This window comes from Globicephala melas, chromosome 3 (genome assembly GCF_963455315.2).
Source record: "Globicephala melas chromosome 3, mGloMel1.2, whole genome shotgun sequence".
Taxonomy (NCBI): domain Eukaryota; kingdom Metazoa; phylum Chordata; class Mammalia; order Artiodactyla; family Delphinidae; genus Globicephala; species Globicephala melas.
In genome coordinates this window covers 124,089,443-124,095,442 of record NC_083316.1, presented here as the reverse complement: position 1 = coordinate 124,095,442, position 6,000 = coordinate 124,089,443, and positions in this window count along the sequence as shown.

Sequence of the window (6,000 nt, the reverse complement as noted above, 5' to 3'; positions counted from 1 at the left end):
ATTCATTGCCTTTAGCTCAGCTTTCATCTCTGCAAATGAGTTCTCTAATTTTTCTTGGTTCCTTTTTATAGTTTCTAGTTCCTTTTTATAGTAATCTGCATTTCTATCAATAGTCCTTCTTAATTCCTTCAGTATTTTCATTATCTCCTGTTTGACTTCGATGTCTGTTAGACTAAAGTGGTCTGTTTCATTGATTGTTCTTTCAGGGAAATTCTCTTGATCTTTTAGTTGGGAGTGGTTCCTCTGCTTCTTCATTTTACTTATATTTCTCTGGCTGTATGAGCTTGGGAGAAACCATTATATACTATGGTCTTGGAGGGCTGTTTTTATGTGGGAGCGTTCCTGTTTAGCCTGTGTGGATTTAATATATTTTGTTGCGAGGGCTATTTTTAGTGTGGATGCCTGTTACCTCTTTCCTCAGTATGTGCTGGATGTTATTTCCCTTGATGGGAGGTGTGACTGGTGTTGTGACCAGAGCCTGCACTGGATATTGAGCAGGACCTCCTCTTTGCACTGTGGTTGTCACTGCCCTGTCACGGGCTGGGTCTGTTCCCTCGTTGTTGTAGTAGAGGGCCCCAGATCCATTTCTGAGCTGCATTTTTGAGCTGTGTTGGGAGGTAGGTGGGATTGGGGTGCTCCCACTGGAAAAGGAGCTACTGAGTATTCCTCTGCCAGAGCTGTTCACCAGTGAGTGTGTTCTATTTTTCACCTGTCACCCATTGTGCAAGCTCCCAAAATACACTGTTGTTGGCACTGCCCTTGGCCCTGCCTCAACCATGGGAATGTCGGCATTCAGCCCTAGTGTCCCTCAGGCATTGTTTTCACAAGGCCACCAGCACAGATCCATTGAAGTCAGGTCCCAAGACTGCTGTAGTCATGCACCTGGACCCTCTGTGGCCTACAGCTGCTAAGGCCAGGTCCATCTTGGTCACAGGAGCACCCATTGTCCACTCGGATGTCTTGCAGGTGCTGAATTTAGAAAGCCAGTGGTGGAGGTGTAACTCTGAGGCTTGTGCAGCAGCGGGGAGACACTTTAGCCTTGCTTCCTAGCTTGTGCAGCCCCTGGGGCTTAGTTCTGGTTTCAGCCCTGCCTCTGCATGTGGGCAACCCATTGGCAATTGTTCCTGGAGCCCGCCAAGGTGGCAGTTGGGGTGCAAGAGCCCGCTGAGGTGGCAGCTGGGGAGCATAATCTGCTGAGGAGGGAAACCCTAAGACAGTGGCTGGGGCGTGCTCTCCTGGAGCCTTTGGAGGTGGGGGCTGGCGTGTGGATAAAGAGGCTGCTAAGGTGACCCCACCCCCCCCTTTTGCATGCCACTTTGCAATGGCACTTTGCTTCTATGGCAGGCCTGGGCTTCTTCCGCAGAGACTCCCAGATGAGACCATATCACACTCCAGCCCCTTCAGGCTGTCTTTATGCAGCCAACCGCATTCCTCTCACTGGGTCTGTCCTCTAAACCCCAAGTTTCAGCACCCAGTCCCAACCCATACCAGCAGACGCATGTCTCAGGCTGGGGCGCACAGGGTGGTGGCATGACCATCTGTATAGGTCTCTCTCTGTTCGGCCTGCCACAAACTGTTTATTATGCTCTTCTCTGAGCCTCTGAAGCTCTCTTTCTGTCCCAGCTGATCTCCCCACAGGTGAGGGAGTTTCCCAGGGTGCGGGAACCTTTCCTCTTTTTCAGCTCCCTCCCAGGGGTGCAGGTCTTGTCCTGCTTCCTCTTTTTTTTTTTTTTTTTTTTTCCATTCATCCTATTTGGTTACATGGAGATCTTTCTCGTCCTTTCAGGTGTTTGAGGTCTGCTAGTGTTCAGTAGGTGTTTTGTGAGAATTGTTCCATTTGTAGAAGTATTTTTTGATGTGTTTGTGGGAGGAGGTGAGTTCCACGTCCTTCTACTCCGCCATCTTGAGCCCTGTATTATCACCATTTTAAGTGGTGAGAAATATGTAGCTCATTGAGCATTAGCAACTTGCCTCAAAATCATATTATTGGTATGTTATGAGTTGCTCATAGGTCTAGTCAAAGTTACTGATTTAAACGGCAGTGCTTTACTGCCACCTTATGGGTAAATGGGGTTTGTTAAAAGTCCTTCAAGAGTTATTATGGTTAAAGTTGGGCATAGAGTGCCTGTAGCAGATGAAAAACGTGTCTTATGAGTCATACTAAGATGTTTGTATTATAAGACAAAAAATAGTGCTTTTTAAAACAGATCATATTTAAATCATTATAGAATGGAGGCAGAATTATGTCTGGAAGAAGGGAATGGAGGCTGAGGTAATAATAAGAACATAAAAATAAACCATGAAATGTGATGAAGACTTGGATTAAATACATGTTTATGGGTTTAATTTATACTTAAGATGAAATAAGGAATATATAGAAATTATATATTGAAATTGAGTTTGAGTGAGAAAGGACTCAGTAGTGACATTAACTTTCATTAACTCTAAACACATGGAGGAGCACATTTAGAAAGGAAAAAATAAAATTTATATTGGATAGATTGATTTTAAAAATTCTGAGCCAGTGAAATTAAGATGTTTACTATCTGATACTAAGAAGATGGGTACAGTCTCATGATGTGAAAATGTGAGTTGTAAGTATATAGGCAATAGAGTAATTATAGTTGTTGAGAGGGATTGTCAAGCAGAGGAGGTGGGGATGGGTAAAGAGAAGATGGCAATGACAAAAACCTGGGACTGATCAACAATGAGGGATTTCAGACAGACAGAGGGATTTCAAAATTCAAAACACCTGCCAGAGAGTGGGGTGGGGTAGGGGGGAGGGAGGGAGAGGGAGAGGGAGAGGGAGAGAAAGCACAGGCAGTTGTTGTCAAAGCTAGGAACGCTAAGGGGGACTCTTCTTTCATGTTGACAATGGTGGGGTATTTGTGGAATTGATCATCTTTTAGGGGTTGCACTAAAAGTAAGGAAGTCTTGCATTTAGGTAAATATGCTCATCTCCTTTCCTTTTTTGAAAATGTCTACTCTCAAATAACAGAAAATAATATTATTATGAAAGTTCTTACTGTTGTGTATAGCAAATTTAAGTAAATGTGTTATTATCCTCTTTGGGGGGGATTGTATTATTACAGAGCATGATCTTATCTTTTGGAGTCCTTAGAAAAAGTAAAATAATGATATTGTACTCTAGACTTTAGAAGATATCAGAGGAAAACATAAGTATAATGACATGATAAAGATAAAGCTGACTTCTACTTTCGGATAATATGGAGTAAGAGAGACCAGCTATGCTTCCTACCTGAAAAGACAAAAAATCAGACAAAATATATGAAACAATGACACTGTCTAGTCAGACAATGAAGAGTGCTGATTGCTGAGAGATGGGAAACAAATATGGTAAGCTCTATGGTTGGCCTTGGTTTCTGCATTGTGAGAGATTCTAGGAAGAGGAAAGAGGAGCCCCAAGAGGGCAAGGGGATTCCCTGAATTGAGGAGACAGAGCTGAGAGGAGAGAGACCAAAGTGGCTATAGTTTGCAGGACCATGGGAGAACTGGAGAGAAAGCTCAGCAGAGTACTGATTTGTGCTTATGTGTGAGGAAACTACCCAAGGCTAAGAAAGAACCACCAGAGAGGATTAGAGATAACAGAGCCCATGTCTCATACAGAGCTGGTAACGGTGCTTGTTCCTATTAGCCAGACCAGAAAACCTTATAATCCATGGTGCAATGAGTAGAGTACTCAAAAGGGTCTTGCCTCAGTCATGAGGAGTAATTAGCCCACTTAGTGAATACTGCACTGATCCTATCTAACTCTTAAAAGCAAAATTCCAGAGGATCACAATGTTTCCAAGTAACTGAGCTATGTGTCAGAACAAAGCTCAGGAATATTTCTAGAAATACAAAAATATTCAGAACCAAACAAGGTAAAATTCATAATGTCTAATATCCTAAAATATAATCTATAATGAGAAGAAAAGCAGCAAACCCAGAATGGACACAAATATTAGAATTAGCAGATAGAGCCATAAAAATAGTTATTGTAACTGTATTCCAGATGTTAAAAAAAGTTAGGAACATGTAAGATATGAATCAAACTTGTAGAGATCAAAATTAATGTTTGAGATGAAAAAGCTACTGAATGGTGTTAATCGAAGATGGATTACTACTGAAGGAAGAATTTTGTGAACATGAAATCAAAGCAATAGTGTTGGAAACCAATCCTCCCTGGAGTTCTTGGTGTTCCTGCATGGCCCAGGACTCAGAGCAGTGGAAATTGACACACTATAAAGATAGAGACTGTCATTCTCCCCAGAACTATTTGCTTTTCATATTCTAAAGATGATAGACCCAAGGTGATTGTTTCCACTGATTTACCCTAAGCTCTGTATGGTAGAGACTGCATATTGTGCCAGTTCAGATGGCATCCTTCCCTTGGCGCCTCTGTAACAGATACCCAAAGTGTCAGTGGGAGAAGTCCATTGGCCTCTTTCTAATAAGATGCTGAGATAATTTTAAGAGGACCCTGGAGCCATGTGTCCCCCCATGTAATCAACATGGTAGTTAAGGTTAAAGAGCCAACAGAACATATAAACAATCTGACAACAGTCTTATAGGATATTCAGAGTCAAAAGAGATATTCTTTCCCAGGCCAGTAAGGAGCAAGCCGCTGAGGAAAAGAGAACATGTTAGTTTTATGTTAGTCTTCTTTCCATATAAAGTATGTGTGTGTGTATATGTGTGTATATCTGTGTGTGTGTGTGTATATATATATGTGTATATATATATATACATATATATATATATATATATAAAGAGACAGAGAGAGAGAGAGAGAATATAACCCAAAGAAGAACATGTCCCTATATGTTTCAAAGGTGAAAATGTGTCAAGAGTGTCAAGAGAACTTAAGAAAAAAACCAATGATCAGGGTCTCCCCTGGTGGCGTAGTGGTTGAGAGTCCGCCTGCCAATGCAGGGGACACGGGTTCGTGCCCCGGTCTGGGAAGATCCCACATGCCGCGGAGCGGCTGGGCCTGTGAGCCATGGCCGCTGAGTCTGCGCGTCCGGAGCCTGTGCTCCGCAATGGGAGAGGCCACAACAGTGAGAGGCCCGCGTACCGCAAAAAAACCCCAAAAAACCAATGATCAGTGGGACATTCATGAATACCATTAATGTAGACCTCCTCTACGGAGAAAAGGGGGGCTGGTGAAAATGTAGGGCCCTGCTGATCCAAGCCAGACATGCATAAATGCCTCTGCTTAAAGCCTGAGTCCAAAAGTGAGATTGTTTAATGTGGAAAGTGGGAAACAGGAATGGCCAGAAAGAGCACAACACTCCACCTTTCCTTTTTTTTTTATTTTTGAATTTTATTTTTTTTTTATACAGCAGGTTCTTATTAGTCATCAATTTTATACACATCAGTGTATACATGTCAATCCCAATCGCCCAATTCATCACACCACCCCCACCCCCAACCCCCGGCCGCTTCCCCCCCTTGGTGTCCATACGTTTGTTCTCTACATCTGTGTCTCAATTTCTGGCCTGCAAACCGGTTCATCTGTACGATTTTTCTAGGTTCCACATATATGCGTTAATATATGATATTTGTTTTTCTCTTTCTGACTTACCTCACTCTGTATGACAGACTCTAGATCCATCCACGTCTCCACAAATGACCCGGTTTCGTTCCTTTTCATGGCTGAGTAATATTCCATTGTATACACGTACCACATCTTCTTTATCCATTCGTCTGTTGATGGGCATTTAGGTTGCTTCCATGACCTAGCTATTGTAAATAGTGCTGCAATGAACATTGGGGTGCATGTGTCTTTTTGAATTATGGTTTTCTCTGGGTATATGGCCAGTAGTGGGATTGCTGGATCACATGGTAATTCTATTCTTAGTTTTTTAAGTAACCTCCATACTGTTCTCCATAGTGGCTGTATCAATTTGCATTCCCACCAACAGTGCAAGAGGGTTCCCTTTTCTCCACACCCTCTCCAGCATTTGTTGTTTGTAGATTTTCTGATGATGCCCATTC